The 20,167-nt window shown below is 40.8% G+C and overlaps 1 long non-coding RNA gene across 3 annotated transcripts in view; it reads left to right on the forward strand.

The window, feature by feature from the left end:
* The first annotated feature begins 725 nt into the window (after positions 1-725).
* Positions 726-20,167, forward strand: part of LOC123849644 (uncharacterized) — a 67,916-nt gene continuing 48,474 nt past the window's right edge. For 2 of the 3 annotated variants that reach the window (XR_010407787.1, XR_010407788.1), the window contains exons 1-2: positions 726-929; positions 6,329-6,438. This is a non-coding gene — a long non-coding RNA (uncharacterized LOC123849644). Of the gene's footprint in view, positions 930-6,328; positions 6,439-8,885; positions 10,903-20,167 lie in introns of those variants that run through there. The other variant, XR_006792122.3, reaches the window with a different exon arrangement.

The raw sequence follows: 20,167 nt of genomic DNA on the forward strand, positions 1-20,167 counted from the left end.
CGCGTGTACAACAGGATGATATTTTCCAGAGGAAAAGGCAAAAAAAAAAAAAAATACAGTAGGGGTTTCTTTCCCTCCAGATGTAGACATTTTGTCACCCGAATAGCAATAAGAGGACACGGAAAACGAACCTGAGCTCGGAAGAGACAAACTGCCGGACGTCACTGAGGTGCATGTAAGGATAAACCCGTGAAGCTCTCAAAGCAGGATTTGGCAACAGAATGGTCCCATTGAGCCAAAAAGCCAGCCAGGGCATGGAAGCGTGTTATTATGGTTTGCTCTGCGAGTGAGACCCGCAGGGAGGGTGTGAAGGCTGCCTAGCGTGAAGCCTGTTTAGAATAGTGGAGGAGTATGAAATGAGATGGGTCTTGAAGGATTCGGAGTCTAATCAAGCTGTGGCCATGCCCCACCTTGGTAAAATCTCAAAAACAAGGTAAAATAACAATTAAAAAAAAAAAATCCCCCAGTAAGATCATGGCTCTCGTTTTGAATTCTCTGACATTAAAGACCGCTAGTCTTTCAAAGGTGGGCAAGTTGCAACTACCTGTTAGAAACCTGGTGAGAAGCAATGCCTTTGAATGAAAATACCAGCAAATGATGGTGAAGAAAAGAGCAGGAGACCAGTGCTGGAGGGAGCTCAGGGCAGCCGCCTCGCAGTGTTGGCTAAGAAAGCCCAAAACACCAATTCTTCCGATCCGAATCATGTGACACATTATTGGCTCTTTTCTTCTCTTTCATTTTTGTTTCCAAACATGTTCGAATTGTTTTTTTTTCCCCCTTCACTTCATACTAGACTGAATCATGTGAATTTTAGATGATTTGACAATTTTGACTTTTACAAAAATGTAATTTTATATACTTCAGCCTAATCATCCCTTCCCTGAAGATAATGCTTCTATTTTCTTCGGATCGTCTCATCTTAAAATCTGGTATTATTTTTGTGTTGTTTGGTTTCTTTTCCTCTGCTTTCAAATATTGTCAGTTTTCATATTTTAATGCCTGTTGCAATTTTGGAGAAGTGAATATTTGGTTAGATGGGGAGAAACTATTTAAAACCTGTGTTTAATGTGAGGTCTAAATGGGCTTGTTTTTCCTTCAGTTCTATGCGGAGGCACTCTGTATGAAGTTTGGTTTTCCAGATTATTCGTCCACAGCGAAGAGTAGGGGCAGGATGTCATGTTTGATACCTAAAAGACCTTTACTTCCCTTTAAGTCTTAAAAAGAGAAATCTGATTTTTAAAATAATCTATGTAAAAAAAAATGAGGTCAGAGAGAGAAATATGTTCATAAGCTCTGACAGTGATCCTTTTAGATACTCAAGTCGTCCCAAGGGTGGGAATGGGTGTTTCCATAGAGAGTTGTCCATATGCTTCCTAACGTTTGGGAAAGGGACAGAGTGGTTCTTTCCAGAGTGGTTCCTAGCAAGGATCATGCATTCTGGAAAAGGAGGCAGACTGGTGCACGCTAAAGCAGAGTGGAAAGGGAGCATTTCTGAGATTACCGTGAAGGCCCCCTCATTGTTACAGAAGCTGGACTGGGTAATAAAGATCAGATATCTGAGGGAGAGTCTGGAAGAGCCGATGCTCTGAGAATTTATTCTTTTTTATTTTTTTTAAAGATTTTATTTATTTATTTGACAGAGAGAGACACAGCGAGAGAGGGAACACAAGCAGGGGGAGTGGGAGAGGGAGAAGCAGGCTTCCCGTGGAGCAGGGAGCCCCATGCAGGGCTCGATCCCAGGACCCTGGGATCATGACCTGAGCCGAAGGCAGACGCTTAATGACTGAGCCACCCAGGAGCCCCGAGAATTTATTCTTTTCAGAGATTTCAGCATCTCCTCCAGCTTTTAGGGAGAGACATGATAGGTGAAACTAAAAGCCAGACATTATTTAACTCCTCTGTTCTAGTTAGCCAATAGAGAAAATGCAGCCCAACACACTTCATCAGTTTAGAAATAATACTTAAAGCGTGACTTAAGAAATTTAATACAACTCAACACAAGTCATGCATAAATAAAAATCTCAATTCTACTTTATTTCCCTACTATAGAAAAGCTTTAGTTTGCAGTAGTCGGGACTATGAATTTTGCTTAAGAAATTTCCACAGCATCACTCGTTAGAAAGTAAAAAAAAAAAAAAAAAAATTAATCTTCATAGACTTAAAATAATCATGTCACTGTATACTATTCTTCATAATTATTAAAAGTAGGGAAAAAATTCAATATTTATTTTGAAACCAATAGGTGGTGCTATAAATTTCTATATTTTGTAATAGGCTCTTTTAGTTTCCCATCCTCAGTGGCGTTAGAGATTTCCTTAATTATCACAGTAGGATTCTTCATGACCCCCCCAAAAAAAATAAAGGAAGAAAAAAGACTGAATTGACTTTCCCACTCAGTTAGCCACTGTGATAGGTCTCTTTCCCATTGGAAAATCAATTATAACCGAGTGTAAACTAAAGTGAAGGGAATCTATACAATTTTTGGCAGGAAAGTATATATCTATGGAGACATACCCATATATAATTCTCTATAGTTTTTCTTCCTCAAGTCCTTCCACTAATGGGAATGCCATGGAGGAACATCATTTTAATGTTTAATTTAATATTTCACTCTATGAACTATGTTAAAGTGTTAGATTTGGGTAAAAAGCAATGACCACAGTATCATGAGACCACGACCGTGTTATCACGGGCTCCCAGAATCACAGAGCACAAGAGAATCTCAGAGATCAGGTAGCCGCAGATGAGACAACTGACAGAATACAAGTTAAGAGGGCTAGAAACAGGCGCTTGATGGTTGTCACCATGGGAACCAACATGTTTCTGGTCTAAGGCCAAAAAAAGTTGTGAAGGTTCAAAGCCACTGAAAAATTAAAATCCAAATTCCATTTCAACTTTCATCTCAAACTGAGGCATTTCATTGATGTGGACCTTGAAGATAAAAACCTAAATCCTTTCCCTTCCCTTAGAAAAGCTATGGAAGTCCTTCACAGTTTCACAGGTCTGTAGATCTGTGTGTGTGTGTGTGTGTGTGTGTGTGTGTGTGTAGCTGAGATACTAGAGAAACATAAGAAGTTCAGTGAGGTCTTATAAAAATGCCATAAAAGGACTATGGCAGCTGCAACCAGCTCCCACCTCCCTGAACCAATTTCTCCCATTCCTCAAACATTTGGGCGATTTTTACCTCTTTTCCAGATGTTTTGGTGTCCTGCAGAAATAGCCTCAGACACTTGTCAGTATTGAACAGGCAGGCTAGTTACTTCCTAGGAGACGTGTTTGTAGAAGCCATAGTAATTTGCATACGATTATACTTTGTGCAGCAGATGAAGTTTCCTCCTTCCCAATGGGAGCCCTTTCTGGGCTGGCTAGTTATTTCCTGCTTCCCCCAGCCTTGTGCTTCTCAGCCCTTTGGGGGTCAGGCTGCTTCCTCCGGGCTTCTCTGGTAGGGATTGGACGGAACCAACCATTAAATAGTCATTTTTACATTCACACTAAACGTTTCATAATATTTAGGATATAAGAAAGAGGAAAATATGGCTCAAGAAGAGAAGCGAATATCTCTTAGGAACATGGTATCTAGAAAAGGGACTTGAGAGTCTTGTTCCACACCGTGCTACACAAAATTTTGGAGGGGGGCATTACTTTCAAAATGGGACACTGCATTCTTAAAAGAGTTTTGGCAAATTAGGGTACAATGGAAAGGGAGTCATAAGAATGATGAAGCGATATGATAAGCCACATGAGAAATACCTTAAGGAATTGCAAAATTTTAGGCTGAATAAGATACTGTTGGTGAGGATGCAGTAGGGTTGGATAATGAAAGCTAATATCTGCCTCCCAGTAATGGATGAACTGTCACGTGGAAAAGATACTAAAGTGATTTGATGTGATTTCAGAATGCTTACGAAGGACTGATTGAAAGACATTGTCATTTAGTACCTCATTTTACTGTCACGATATTAGCAGTCAATATAGATAGCTTTCTTTCACTATTATAAAGTGAAATACAACAGAGTGAATCCGGGCTATGCAGTGAAGTAAAATCAATTTAAGTAATCATGGTATGGTTTGGCTCAATAGCAAAAAGAACCTTCTTAAAATTCAGCTATGCAATAAATATTGAAAACTTTATGTGCCAGGTAACTATTCTAGGCACTGGAAAGAGAGCAGTGGACAAAAGAGAGTTCTTGCTTTCATAGTGCTTTCATTCCGTGGAGGATGGAGTCGGTGAGCAGAGAAAAAAACTATAACATAGGTCAGAACGTGCAAAGTGCTATCAAGGAAAAAGGGGATAGAGTGGTGGGGTGGTCTTTTAGATGGAGAAGTCTGTTAGTGCTGTGTGCACGTGGAAGGGAACAGGTGGGAGGCAGGCACTAATGAGAGCCTGTCACAGAAAATGAGTAGAAACTGGATGACCAATTGCGGGGGGTAGTGGTGGAAGATGCAAAGCATTAGCCCTTATTTCTTTCTGTGCTTGGCTACCCCATTAATTTATGCATTCATTTTGAGCATGGGTAATGTCTTACCCATCTCTACATGAGTAACATGACCCACTATATAGTAATGCTTCATCAAAGCTTACAGAGTAAAAGCTGTATAGGAACTTGGGCGTTGGATAAGGTGTATAACTCCAAAATTCTGCCCCAACTTAGACGGTCTATTTCCTTTGTAAGCATTCACCCTCTTCCTCCTCTTTGTCCAATTCTAACTTCCCCTCTCTTCTCTAAGCCCTGGACAAGGGAGCGAGAGTGGCGAAGATAGTAAGACCTTCAGTGATGGGGTTGGTCAAGGAAAGTGTGGGGAAGGTAAGGTTGCACAGAAAATCACCTACTTCCTCTGTTGCCAGTACTTTCAATGCAAGAGTAATTCAACTTTTTTGGGGGGGAGTGGGGTAGGCAGGGGGACACAACTTGCTTAGTTAGAATTAGATTCGGCTGCATGGAAAGAAAATCTAAATTAACTATGGCTTAAACATTAAAGGTTTTATTCTCTTATAAAAATCCCAGAGGTTGGACATTCAGGGCTGGTAAAGCAGTTGCATAAAATCTTCAGAGAATCAACATTCTTTGAAGTTTCCATTATACCTAGAGTGAGGTTCTCTCATCTATCTGGTCTCAGGGGTTACTGGAGGGCTAGTCAACATCGTATGAATTTGAACTTAGAAAAATGAAAGCTAATATCTGAATGACTTTCATCTGTTTTATATATCGGAATTTTTGTCTAATAAATTAATTTTTGTGCTCAAGAACTTGGAAAATTGCTAATCTCTTTTATAGACAAAGATACTGAGGGCCAGAGAAATTAAATGCCTTGCTTGGGACCCCCCAGTTGACAGGGTTGAAATGAGAACTCAAATCACCTAGTGACATCTGTGTCATTTCCACTGGTTGGAGAGTCAGTATCTTATCAAAATCACATAGAAACAGAAGAGCTGAGGCGTAGCACACCGCGGAATCCATCCACCACACCAGACATCTTCAGTGTTGACTAAATATTACCATCAATCTGAATGGTGAAGAATTTTGGAAAACAAGGATAGATAACTGTCTTCAGCAACACTGCACTGTTTTGGGCAACGACTTTACACCACCGACAACATGAGAAAGTATAAGAGGAAGTGTTCTGGGATACATGAGAGTAATACTGATGTTCCTTTAAGAAAGTGAGATTCAGTTACCATACCAATCTGTTCTAAAACATCTCTGTTTCATTTTCTTGTTTCAAAGAACTTTCAAAGATGTTTGGAGTAAATTGTGCCCATTAGTTAATACAACCATGAGGATGTAGGACAATTGATTTCGTAAGAGTGGACAGAAATTGCTTCCTCTTTATACCAAAACTACTAGAGAAAATCAGTGCTTTGTCCTTATAGCTAAGTGATGCAAGCTATTAACATGGAGCCTCCATGAAAATCAGGCAAAATTGTTTCAAATCGGGGTTGAATGTGTTTGAAACTGAGCAATCTGCCAGAATCCGTTCCTATTTTGTGTGTAGTTGAACTGATTGAATTACCATTTGTGCCTAGAACCACAGAAGCCCAGGAGACTCTGGGGCCCAAACCACGAACAATGGTTCTTTGTCTAAGGAGAGCCCATGGTTGGGTTTTTACACGCCAACATGTGTGATTTCAATGTATAGCAGAATGATTAAGAATTCAGCTCTGTTCCAGAGCAGGTCATACATCTGTCTATTGTCTCTAAGCCCAGCCCCTTATTTATGAACAGAACATTCTACTACATGTGAAGGCATGGAAAAGTCTTGCGCATTTTCTCAATTATTTCAAAGTGCAAATTCATCATCTCTGCAATGTGTTCCCTCTCTGTTTCAGAGCATCTAACGTGAACCAATTTCTCCCATTTACAAGAGCATAGTGTGAAAGTAGATGAAGCTGGCAGGATTCACAGCATCGCCTGCTTTGGGATCTGCTGGAGAAACCAGGTAAGGGAAGGTGATAGCCAGGTGACACTGTTGCAGTGATCCCTTCCAGGGGCTGCACATCTGGGGTGTGTGGCTGCCAAGGATAAAGCATGTGCTTCGATTAGCTGCAGCTCCGAATTAAAATGTGGAGAAGTAGAACGTGTTCTGCAAAATGCCAATAATGTAAAAACGTTCAGGGTGAGGGGCTGACTCCTCTGCTTGTGTGTGTGAGTGTACCAGCAATCTGCAATAGCGTGTGTTCATGTTTCGGAATAATAGCATCTGGCCTTTTAAACACCAGTTATATCATGGGCCCAGGAGGCTTAGGTATGCTTCATGGGAAAAGCCCACTTTATGTGTACCCTGAGAACAGTGAAACAGCAGTTTGTCAGAAGGTCTTTGCTTAGAATTAAGATAGAGCCATGGCTGGCTGATTAAATAATATTAAAAGACATTTCTTTTCTCCTTAAATCCATCGGGGCTTGGGGCTCATGGAAGGTGAAGAAAAACGTAACCTTCTAATAGATTCAGGTATTCTTTGGATGTAGTAAGCACTTAATATTTATTCAGTTAACACATACCCACTGTGTATGCACATTTCAATGTATAATGGTTGCACTGCTCAAATATAAAGTTGTTTATTTCCCCCACCAACTTTCAATCAGCAGGAGGGCGATAAAAATCACATAATAGAGCCCAGAGTTGATCAGAATAGGCAACTAATGAGCCCCGTGATTCTAACTTATTTTGCTCATTGCTAATGCTCTTTAGATAGCTCATATTCAAATTCAGAGACCAGGTTCCTAGTGACTAGACAAAGCATAGAATTGTTCAGTGAGGGATCCATCTGGGAGATTACATACCAACAGCCTAGATGGCTGAAGCACCTAAACCGTATATGTTTATTTTTATAATAAATATTCGGCTTGAGTGAGAGGCAAAGAAACTTTGGATCTCGTTACTGCATTTTGTCTTATGACATGAATCTACCAGATGATCTTTCATAGCTACAAGGGACTCCACGTAGCCACAGAAACAAAATGGATGGTGAATTCTGCAAGACTTATCTTGGCTTATGAGCCAGGAATGGAAACAGCAGATCCTGTAAATATTCTTAGAGCCCTGGGCCTACCATAATATTAAGGAGTAAGGACAAATGGGATACAGCACATAGTTTATGTTCCCTTGACTATGGCTCTCATAGAAATCAGGGCAGGTGCTTTGAAATTGTAGCAACAGAATTATAAATTATTTGAGTTGTAATGATCAAATTTCAGAGCTAGAAGGAAACTTGGAGATTTCCAGCCAGCCTCTCTTGCTGTAGATGAGAAACTCAAGACCTAGAAAATTTACCCTTCGTTATCTCCAGAAACTAGAGTCTGACATCCCCGCCAAGGTTCCCATGGCTTTGTGCCCCTTTCCTGCCCCATTGTCTCATTAAGGCCAATAATATGTTCTTAAATAAAAACCAAGATTTTTTTGTGTTCTGCTATCCAGATCATTTTTTTGGGTCAGACCTCCAAACTTAACTTCCATCTAATTTCTGCTTCCATACTCCCCGATGCCACCCAATTCTCTTTGGTTTCCAGGAATTTTACTTTTTGTCCATGGTTGAAAGTCTCCAATCTATAAACACTACAAAAATCTTGTGTTTAGCCTGGAAATTCTCTAAGAAGAAGGGGGAACCCAAAGAAAGGCAAATTTCCAAAGTCATTCTCAAGATTTTGATTGGCTCCCTGAAGATTCTGTGGCATCTGGGCAAAAGCCACTTCTGAATGTCAGCCTTTTATTACTCACTACCTCTGCTCCTCTGGAGACCTTTATATTAGATGGCAGTCAGCCCCCCAGAGGGTCCTTCCCCCACTGGGGACATAGAAGGAAGCTGCTCTGAAGCCCTCTGGCCCAGATCCACACTTGTAGAATCAGATAGAGTTTAAGGGCTCTGTGTGCCCTGCAATGGGGGGACGCATGGCGTGTTACAGTGTGGAGTGGCTTAGCATTACCATTTGGCTTCTAAATGTGCAACGAAAATCCATCAACCATTTCTGCATCTAATATGTAAATCACACACACGCACGTGCACACACATACACACACTTGAACTTTTATTTGTTGTAAACTAGTTAGGTTCTTCAAGCACATGGAAAAAAATGAGTCTTAGTAGAAGTCTTCAGTGGGCAATTTGCTTCTTATTTGTTGCAAAAATGAGCACAACACCAGCAACAATGAAATGGAAAAGCCCTGGTATCCTGCTCTGAGAGTTGCTTTTTTGCACAAGAAGCATTTTCTGGAGTTGCTCTGAATTGGCCCTTAGGCACCACTTCACTGTTAATGGTGCTGAGATATGGGGGTTTACAATGAAGTAGACTCAACGTCCACGCATTTTGCTTTATACTGAAAAAGCTCTTGTGTGGGTTTAGCCAAAGGATTGCGCTAGCATTCACAGTCCATATTTTTATCTGCTTTAGAGTCCAAATGGGATCCTGCAGCTCGTTGGGCCACACCTTTGACCCTGGATCCCCTAGAAGGGACTGCTCAGGGAACCACATCACATCACAGAAGCACTGCCAGGGATGCTACCTTGATGATCCACACCTGTTTTCAAATTTTGCAACCTGTCTCCAATTTTGAAACATGCACTGTAAACGGGAGATAGTCATTCGTGAGTGGTTAACTAAGGAAGTTTGTGTTCCATCCCATTCCCTGCTTAGAAGAACAGGACCATCAGGATTTCCGGTGTGCTGTGAGAGTGTCTGATCCAACAGCGACCGGAACTGATGGGTCAGAACCCACATATGCAAACTCTATGAAGGCAAGTCTCTGATGGCATGAAAGAAAGCGGTATTGTTAAGTTTCCCAAGAGAATTTTTTGGCAGGAAATGTAAATGGAGAGGGACAAATGGAATAACTTTATGAGCTTTGTAGAATTTTAGGTTACATTTTCCGAAATGTTGCCTTATGAGAAGGGCTAAGAAAGAATTCTAGATATTATTTTAAAAGGGCCATTACACAATTTTATTTGCTCTTCCCAGTTATTTTTTTTTTTAAAGATTTTGTTTATTTATTTTGACAGAAAGAGAGAGACAGCAAGAGAGGGAACACAAGCAGGGGGAGTGGGAGAGGGAGAAATAGGCCTTCCGCTGAGCAGGGAGCCCGATGTGGGACTCGATCCCAGGACTCTGGGATCATGACCTGAGCCGAAGGCAGACGCTTAACGACTGAGCCACCCAGGCGCCCCTCTTCCCACTTAAAGATAAGATGATATTTGTAAAACTTTGAGAAGGAGGTATGATTTTAAGAATTTGCAGGGATTTCAGATGTGACTTGTAAGGACAGTTTGTAATGGTTCAAATTTGTCTCAAAAGCCATTGGTTGAGAATTTCATCTTTATACTATAAGAATCTTTGTATAGAATCTATATCTATAGCTTGTATATATCTCTATATATGCATCTTATACTTTAAGCACCTTTGTACTTAAAAAGCCTTAGTAAAGAACTGCAATTTCAAACCCTTAGTAAACAAAATGATGTATAATTTCACCAGAATTTCAGAATGCATAAGGCTTAGAAGACTTTTTGGAATTAGGATAAGCTTTGAAGAAATTTCCCAAGTTCATCATAACCAATAGGAATAAAAATGTCCTCAGCTAGAGAGAGATTCAGCTCTCTAGATCAGCGAGTCTGTTAAATTCAGCTAGTAAATTAATTTTATCTTCTCCAATAATTAGCTTTGTTAATCTTGTGCCATAAGAGATTTTCTATTCATGGAATCACAAATGGCATTTGTTGAAAAAAATTCTCGCTCCAGTGAAATCTAACCCAGAAATAGACTCTATATTATAATCTGGCCGAATTTGTTTAAGGTGGTGGGAGGGTGGGGCAAATCACAGGAAGTTTAATTTTCTGAAAAAGGATCCTGTGTCTCCCACCACCTCCTAAGTGGCCACCATAGAAAGCAAAGGCAAAGATCCATTATTGGCACACTGTCTCTCTGTCTCTGTCATCTGATTTGATCCCCAAGTCACCCATTGAAATTAGTGCAGCTGACAGCTGGTTTTGATTGAGAACTATGACATTAAAAGCAATAGTAGCAGCCGGCCATTACCAATAGTGAACTACCTTTTCCTGTAGAATAGAGAGCTAATTACTTGTCTTGAGATTTCTTCCCCTCTTCAAAGGAAGTCAGTTTGATTCCTCCAAAGTTATCAAGCATAAAAGAACTCTGCCCCCAAATCACGATTGCCCTTTTGCATTTTCCCCATGATTTCTGAGATTTTCACTGTTGTTACTCTGGTCTTCATATCCTGTCTTGCTGCTTCTACTTAGACATGCCAATTAAAGAAAGATATGGTTTATTTGAAAAATATGGTCCTAGAGCTGACTGTAAAGAGAGCTCTTAAACAGGCCTGAACTCTTCATCGGGATTAGCTGAATGTAGTAAGTAAATCCCATGTTGAATGGTGACCTTGTAAAGTCTCCAAAAAGCAGGGCTCTGTTGGGCTTTGTAGCAGCTTAAATGAAACAAACCTGCTTCTTCCCTTGGGTCTCACCAATCGTGGGCCAGGCTATGTAATGGGCAAGATGCCCACTTTAAGGGGCTGTAAGAACAGTCTAATGTGGTGGTTCCCAAAATATGGTCCTGGACCAGCAGCAGCCGCTGCACTTGTTAGAAATGCACATTCTCAGGTCCCAGCCAGCGCTGACACGGGGCCCGGCACTCTGTTTCGTTGATTCTGATGCAAGCTAGCATTTGAGAACAACTGGTCTAGTGCATCAACAAGCTTTCTGTTGACACTCACGGGCTTACACCTGGTTTAACTTCACTTAGGGGAAATGCAGAATCTGGGATTGCAAGAAAAGTTGGATGGGCAGAGAAGACAACAGCAAAAAAGCATCAACACATCTTAACTATTTATGAATAGCTTGATATTTAGACACATCTCTCTCTCTCTGATATAGACATATCAATTGATAGATTCTAAACCATTTATTCGTTTAATAATATTTGTTTCTACATATCAGACACCATCCCAGAAATTGAGAGTACTGTTAGTAAGCAAAGTACACTAAGCCCCTGATCACATGCTGTTTAGAGTCTAGTAAGGAGAACTTCAAGCCAATAAGCAAGTGAATACGTGGGGTGGTAATAAGGGGATAGGGAGTGACTGGGTAGGGGCAGGGTGCTATTTTGGAGAAGGGTGTTAGGGAAGTATAGATAAGTCTTGAGCCCTGTCTCATATGGTCTCAATCATCTTTCTTATTTTACTCTTTGCTGCAATAGCCAGATTCACATAGGCATTATCTAACAGCACCTCAACTTAGTTGTACCTTGTATCTCTACTCTCTGTACAGGGGCTTCTCTGCCCCACTGAGTTTACTCCCTTTCATCATCCTGGGACATGCATGAGCTCACTTACTCAAGGAAAGTAACATTCCATTCAGCAACATTTGACCAATTAAAAAGATATCTAGTAGATAAATACTTTCTTCTTTCTCTTCTGAACAGACAATTCTGTGGAGCATTCTTCGTGATCCCCAGAGGGACCTAGCCAGACTGAGCTCTGGTTGCCCACATTGACCAGGTTACTAATGTACCCTGGGTTGAGCTTTCTCTCCTTCCTTCCTGACTCCATTCCTTGGGATCAATTTTTCCCCAAAACTACCCACATTCAAACCTTTGTCTCAGGTTCTGCTTTTGGGGAAACCCAGGCTAAGATGGTGGACCTCTATGATAAGGTGGTATTTCAGTAGAGGTGTCAGAAACATGAGGAAGGAAGCCACACAGATATCCTGATGAAGAGTGTTCCAGACAAGAGCAAATTCTGTGAGGCCAGAATGTGTTTGGCATGTTCCAAGTTCAACATGAAGCCTGTGCGGCTTATGTGGAGTGAGCGCAGGGGGTGGAGGGGAGAAGGAGAGTGGAAGGAGATAGGGTGCGAGGGGGAGCAGGGTGCCTGACCATGTGGGGCCTTGTAGGCCATCAAAAGAACTTTGGCTTTTGTTCAGAGTGAAAAGGAAAGCCAATGAAGGATTTTGAGCAGAGGAAGTACATGGATCTGAAAGATGTCTTGAAAGATTCACTTTGGCTCCTTTTTCCAGAAAAGACTATAGTAGAATCAACAGCAAGACTAGTTAGGAGGCTTTTGCCATAATTCAGGCAACTTGGACTCTGGTGATATCAGTGAAGGTGATAAACTGAGAGAACTGACTCTTAGATTGGATATGGAGTGAGAGAGAGGAATTGAGGATGTCCCCAAGTTCTTTGTCTAAATAGTTGCAATGAAAAGTATAACAGCATCCAAGAGAGCAGACCTGAGCAAAGTGGAGGGAAGCTGAGTTGAAGAAAAGGAAACTACAAACAAGTTAAATTATATTCTGGTTCATCAGTTATAATCTAATAGCTATGGCCATTGGAGAGTCCGACATTTTTCTGAGCCTATAAACTATACATGGACACTGTTGAGAATAATAGAAATTAAGCCTCCATCTTTTCCTAGGACATAGCACACATCAGCACAATAGGCACATTCTCAAATAATATTGCATCAACTACTCTCCATTAATTATTATATTTAACCCCTAAAACAACTTGTGAGTTAAATATATTTATTTTCATTTTATAGATGTGAAATTGGCAAAGAGCATAGCTAAGCAACTTCTCCAAGGTCTCACTGCCTAAAAAGGGCAGATCTCAGAGCTCTGAGCTCTGGTTGCCCACATTGACCCAGGTCTTCCTGACTTGAATTATTTTTACTCTTAACCACCAGTATCTCCTTCTCTCCTTCCCATTTCTAGTGCAATGACTCGTCAAACCTAACTCCTTCACTCTTGCCAGCCTGTGTAAGATTCTAGGTAGGTTCAGCATCAGGTGCAAAACAGTTTTACCTTAAATCCTCAACATAGGTAATTATCCCAAATTGCTTTTCTTTCACCATTTTCCTTTATCGCTTTATCACCTGTCTCTACACTCTTCTAAGATATGTTTATCTTTCCTCATTTCAATGCATCTTTTTTTTTTGAACGACTTGACTATCAGAGGTTAAATCTTTGATGAGATGAATTCATATAACTCTACAGTGGAATAATATGTACCAGTTGACATGAGGTATAGATTGGTTTTGACTCCACTTTCTCCCCTTTCTTCCTAATAATTTGCAGCAGGGGTCAGTTTCCCTCAACTAGTGGTTTGAGGTCACTCCTTGTATTTGTCTTCCACTCAGAAGGCTGCGGTGAGTCCAGCAAGAGTTCTAACCAAAGGATTTCTCAGGACAGGCTGGATGCCAAGAGGTACCTACTCATAGGGAACCATGAATGCAAAGACAGAATTCAAGTTCTAGTCAAAGAGAAGAACTCAGGCCATAGCCAGAAAAGCAAGACCAAGTTCAGGACTAAAGAATGTAATAAGGTTGTAAACAGGAGATTGTGTAATGAGGTCATAAGCCAGAAGGATCAGAAACACATGGGGTTTAGTGTATGAAATAGGTTCGAACAAGTGGCTCAGGACTAAGATTGTGACTGATCAGAGGTATTGGAAACCTGTTTTTATGTGATGCCAGCTGCTTGGTACAAGGATAGATTTAATGGATTAAAAGCCTGGAAACAAGATCTTGTTCCTAAGTAGGGGTATTATAGGAACTATAGGCTAATTGCTTACATGTTCACCATCCAATTAGCTAGGGTCAGCTCTGACAGCTATTTCCCTGTAAATTATCTTGACCCTGTTGATTCATTCATTCTTTCACTGTTGTGGGCGTTTTCAGACATGCATTGAGCATTTGCTCTGCATTGAGTACTCTATTTTGAAGCAAAACTGGAGCTAGAAAGATGAGTTGGCACAGTCCTTGTTCTCAAGCAGGGTTTAGTTTAGTTTTGTTTGGAAATAGATTTAAAGCAAATAATGAACAGAAATGACATGATATGATAATGCCCTGATGGAAGTAGGTATGAGGCTCAGCGGAGGTGTAGAGACCATGTTCCTAAGTCAAAGATAGCGTCACAGAGAAGATCATCTTGAGCTGATTTTGAAGCATACATAGAGTTTGCAGACAGAGGGGAGAGGAGGAATGGTATAGGAGCAGGTTTTCCAAGCAGGGAGACCCACAAGTGCTGAGGAATGATCAAAGAAGTTGGTATTGCTGTGTAGTCAAGGACTGGTGGTGGTTGGGGCAGGGAGGTTAGTCCCGGATGAGTCTGGAAGAGCTGGGGAGGGTGAGATCATGAAGGGGCTTGCGCTTCGTTCTATGGAGTTTAGATTTTATCAGGTGGATGATGGTGAGTCACTGGGTGATTGTGTAGACGGGAACCACGTGAACTGAAAGTCAGAGAAAGTCTTCCGAGGGCAGTCGTGGACTTTTGAGCTATCCTTTTGAGTAGGTAAACAAGCAATTACTAGATGGAGCTGTAGTGACCGGAGACCCTTAAAGAGGCATCACAAGCAAAAAACAGAGGACCCCCTTCCCCCAGGAATTGAGAACATTATAAATCAAAAAGCTCAGAACCACTCTAGCAATAATGCTTCTTTTCCTAGGCTTTCTTTGAGCCAATAGTGTTTGAAAAATACCATTGATAGATTTTTTAAATTCTTTTTTCTTTTTTTTTTTCTTTTCAGATAAATAAATTCACTTCTTTTTCTTTAAGGCCCTAACATTTTGGAATAAAACAAATCTCCCTTAAAGAAAACCTGTGATTTTTTTTCCATATTAATTTTTGACTTGTCAGAAAAAGTACTTCTTTGTCTGAAAGAAACATTTTCTAAAGAAAGTTTTTTTCTGGACATGGGTCACCAAGTCTCTTCCCCAAGTACCAAGGGTGTACGGTAATTCCTGGCTCTATTAGTTAAGTGTTTTCCTTAAGGAGAAAGTATTAGGTGTGTTTACCCCCATTTTCCTAAGGGGAGTGTAAATATCACTCCCAATTCTTTCTAGACTGGCTTTAATTGAAGAAGAAAGTAAAGCAACATTCACTGGGGAGGAGGTTGAGTGACTGTGTTTCCATAAATAATACATGCTTTAAGGGTTTGGTCCTTTGAATCCTCTAAGGGCAAGTCCTGCCTAGAGCCCTGATGCTTTGGATCAAAGATCCTTTAGGCCAGAGACAGAAACTTATCTCTCCTTCCATGGCTTCCCACTGTACCGTATTCATGGCAGGACCTCAATACTCTTAGCCCCTCCTGACAGTGATGAAAACCTGTGGGATGTGGGGAACAACACTGGGATAGTCAACTCAGGGCTTCCTAAACTTGCTTGATGATAAAATCATCTGGGGCTTTTAAAGCACAGACTCTGGAGCCCCCTCCCAGACTCCTAGATGAGTTAGGATCTCCAAGGAGAGGGGTCTGAGAATCTGTACAGACAGCAAGTACCCCAAGTGACTCCCAGAATTGGGCAAGCTTGGGGAGTGCAGGCTTAATCTATCTCCACTCTATAGGAGGTATACATTTTTAGGAGTAAGTTGGAGAAGATATACCAAAAGTCAAATATAGAAACAATATTTTTAGTTGCAATTATGGCCAGAAGGCCAAATCTTGCCTGTTTTTGTAAATAAGGTTTAATTGGAACAAAGTCACATCCATTTATTTATACATTGTCTGTGGCTGCTTTCATGCTTCAGCAGAAGAGATGAGTAATTACAGCAGAGACCATATGGCCTACAAAGCCTAAAATACTCACTATCTGACCCTTTATAGAATCAGTTCGTTGACCTCTGATCTAGAGCACATGGTGTGCTTAAGAAAGAGCTTACCAGTAATAGTATGTAATATACAATAATAATTGCACTAGCAAGTCACTTCAACCATAACTTGTTTTAAACCTTAAAAATCCCGGGGCGACTGGGTGGCTCAGTTGGTTAAGCAACTGCCTTCAGCTCAGGTCATGATCCTGGAGTCCCGGGATCGAGTCCTGCATCGGGCTCCCTGCTCGGCAGGGAGTCTGCTTCTCCCTCTGACCCTCCTCCCTCTCATGCTCTCTGTCTCTCATTCTCTCTGTCTCAAATAAATAAATAAAATCTTAAAAAAAAAAAATTAAAAAAAAAAACCTTAAAAATCCCATTTTCCATCCTGTTCATTGTCAGTGTGAGATGTGGATGCTCATTGGGATGAGATATTATTTTTATAATATATGACTATATCATATCTATCTCAAACACCTTAATCAATCCTCAGCTGCCAATGAAATCTAATTCATAACATGGTATTTAGAACTTTCTAGTATCTGGCCCCAACTTCCAACTTCTTCTCCCGTTAACCTCTCTGGCACACCATGCCTCTTGTCAAACCATATTTCTGGCTGTTTCTGGCATCTAAGCATAACCATCTTTTTGCTGTTCAAAATCCAGACAAAATCTTCGTGCATAAAGACCTCCCATTTCTCTCCCATGATATTTAATGTATACCACTAGTATTAAATTTTCTTTTTTTTTTAAGATTTTTATTTTTATTTGAGGGAGGGAGGGAGAGAGGCAGGGAGAGAGAGAGAGAGAGAGAGAGGATGAATGGGGGCAGTAGCAGGCAGAGGGAGAAGCCATGGAGCCCGATGTGCGACTCAATCCCAGGACCCCGGGATCATGACCTGAGCCGAAGACAGATGCGCAACCAACTGAGCCACCCAGGCGCTCATAAACTTTTCTATGTAATGGCTACTTTGTATCTACTTTATCTCCTCCAATAAAGTAGATATGTGTTAAAAGCTGGGGTTGTATTTTGATCCATTTTGTAATTTTGAATGGACCAAATACATGTAGGTAATTCATTGTGGATATTTATGAATTAAATAAAATTATTTGTATGTCAAAACTGACTGGATCTCAACCAAGCTCATGTGAGTGAGGCGAAAGCACCAAGGAGAGAAAGTCCCAGGAGCTAGGTCAAATAGACAAGGGTAGTCACTAAGGTGCTGTAGCAGGTGCTGCTGGTGTCTGCCCATATCCTTGCAGACAACTCCAGGTAACCCTGAAGCAAGGTGAGACAGATGTTGAATAAATACCCTGGCTTTCTTACTTCTAGTGGGATATGTCTGGGCAGTGTTCCACATAGTCTCTCGGAGTGATCCTAGTGGGATAAAGCCAGTGACACACACTTATTATCCTACACACTCATTATCTTAGTTCATTTGGGCTGCTGAGGGAAAATGCCATAGATCGGGGGACATTTAAACAATAAATAATTATTTTTCACAGTCCTAGAGGCTGGGAAGTCCAAGATCAAGGTTTAGGCAGATTCAGTGTTTGATGAGGACCCACTTCCTGTTTCACAGACAGCCTTCTTATCACTGCTTCCTCAAATGGCAGAAGGGAGAAGGGATCTTTCTTATGCCTCTTTCATAAGAACACTAATCCCATTTATGACAACAGAGCCCTCATGTCCTAATCAGCTCTCAAGGGCCCTACCTCCAAATATCATCACATTAGAGATTAGATTCCAACATATGAATTTTGGGGAGACACAAAGATTCAGTCAATGGCAACCATTTACTGGTTGTCTTCCCTTTCCTGTCTTGTATCTATGCTTCTTCACAGTATTTTTGGGAATCAATTTTCTAATAAACTGCACCTAAATCCTTATCTTAGAACCTGCTTTTAGAAGAACCCAAACTGTGGTAGGCAACCTCTAAGATGGCCCCAATGATCCCTGTTTCCTGGTACTCATGTTCTTGTGTAACCCTTCCTCTCGAGTGTAAACATGACTTAGTAGTTTGCTTCTAATGAATAGAACACGGTGGAAGTAAGGATATGTGACTCCTGAGCTTAGGTTATAAAAAGACTGTGGGTTTTGTCTTGGGAGCTCTCTTCTATTCTCTTTTGGATTCCTCACACTAAGGGAAACCGACTGCTATGTTAGGACGCAGCTCTGTGGAGAAGTTTAGGTGAGTGAGTTTGGAAGCAAATCTTGTAAAGCTGCTTGCAAGCAGACCCTTCTCCAGCTGAGCCTCGGGATGACTGCACCCCACCCAAACAAGCCTTGACTGCAGCCTCATGAGAGAACCTGAGCCAGGGACCATGCAACTAAGATGCTTGTGGATTCCTGACCCACACAGGGTCAACTGTTAGATCAGAAATAATCTATATTTTCAGCTGCCAAGTCTTAGGATAATTTTTATACAGTGATAGATAACTAGTACACAATCTGAGACAATGGTGTAAATCAGTGCTATTAGGGTTTTATTTGAGAGACTCTTTCTCTTTTTATCAGACTTAGCCCTCATGCTTTCTGCACCTGGGGCACCCTGTGCATCTTCCTTAGCACTTACTATCCTTGTGTTCTGTTGTTTAAAATTTGCCTTCCTAATTAGACTACAAGCTCTGTGAGGACCACTACCCTCCTTCTTATGCTCTCTTCCCAATGCCTTTGAGAATTATTAATTAAATAAGTAAAGACTTTAAGTTCAATTGGTTTTGTATGCAATTAGTAGAAACTTAACCATTGGTGTAGTAACAAAAAAATCTGGAGATGGATTGTCAGGTCCATCTAGATCTTGGAGCTCAATTTATGTTATTAGAATTCCATATTACTCTCTCTATCATTTTGTCTTTGTCTTTTTCTCTGTTACTTCCCCTCACTATTCCTTCTCACCTTCCCACCATTCTGGGGATCTGCTCTCTGTTGGCAGCTTCATTTCCAACCAGACTTTTCCAAGAAAAATAGCTGCTGAAATCCTCAGAGTGAAATCCTTATAGTTGAAAAAATCTATAAGAAAGAAAGCATCTCCTCAAATGTTCAGAAAATGCCCTGGATTTGAATCTTTCCGGGCTATCCTGGGTCACAAGCTCAGCCATGACCAGAGGAATCACTATGAACAGAGAAATATAATACACAAACTAGCTAGGCTAGGTCCAAGGTCCCCTTCTGGAGTGTAGAGTATGGGCTGCCCTAGCTAAATCATATGGATTAAACAGGCGATTCCCCAAAAGAAAATCAAGGTGGTGTTAACGGAATAAACGGTAATGAATGATGGGCAGAAAACAAAACCAAACAACTAACCAAACAACCAATCAAACAAAAAACAAAACAAATAAAGACAACTAGATATTCCCATACAGTGGGGAATCAGAAATGTGGTTGAGAATATCCAAGATCACAGTTGGAAGAAAGGCAATAGCATGAGTCAAATATGGCAGACAAGATGTTAACAAGCTAATTTGAGAAATTACAGAGAAAAGGGGAAAATTGAAAGGACTGTAAGGTATGATCATGACTAAGATTATGTACAGACAGAATGTGTCATGATTCCCTGCCCACCTCCCCACCCCTACCCCTCTTCTACCCCATACATGAATTCTTGGACAGTGCTTAATGCAGACCACTGGAGGCTTAAAGGAACTATTCAGGGATCAACAAAAAGTGATATATGATTTACTTTTTTGTAAGCATATGCATCTTTCCCCAGAAATTACTCATTCACAAAAATCACATGAATAATCCGGGCTATTATCTGTGCATATTAGCACAGTGATCATTTATTTTCAGTTTTTCCTTAACTAAACAACTAATATAAACCATAAGTATCATGGAATGATACCAATCCAGACACACCCTAACACTCGATGCAAAACTGAAGTTGCAGAGTAGACATTTGGGACTCTATATGTCAGCAACTCTTCCAGGGCCCATGAAAAGGCATTAACTTGAAGAGTTATTCAATTTGGGATTAGCAGATGTTGAGCATCTGCATGCTATTCACACCCTTATTATCCTGGACATAATTAAGTTGCATTACTTCATCTGAGAATCATCACCCTGACAAGCCAGTTACA

The sequence above is a fragment of the Mirounga angustirostris genome, unplaced genomic scaffold (assembly GCF_029215605.1).
Source record: "Mirounga angustirostris isolate CCGP_5_RB_7025 unplaced genomic scaffold, mMirAng1.0.hap1 SCAF_15, whole genome shotgun sequence".
Taxonomy (NCBI): domain Eukaryota; kingdom Metazoa; phylum Chordata; class Mammalia; order Carnivora; family Phocidae; genus Mirounga; species Mirounga angustirostris.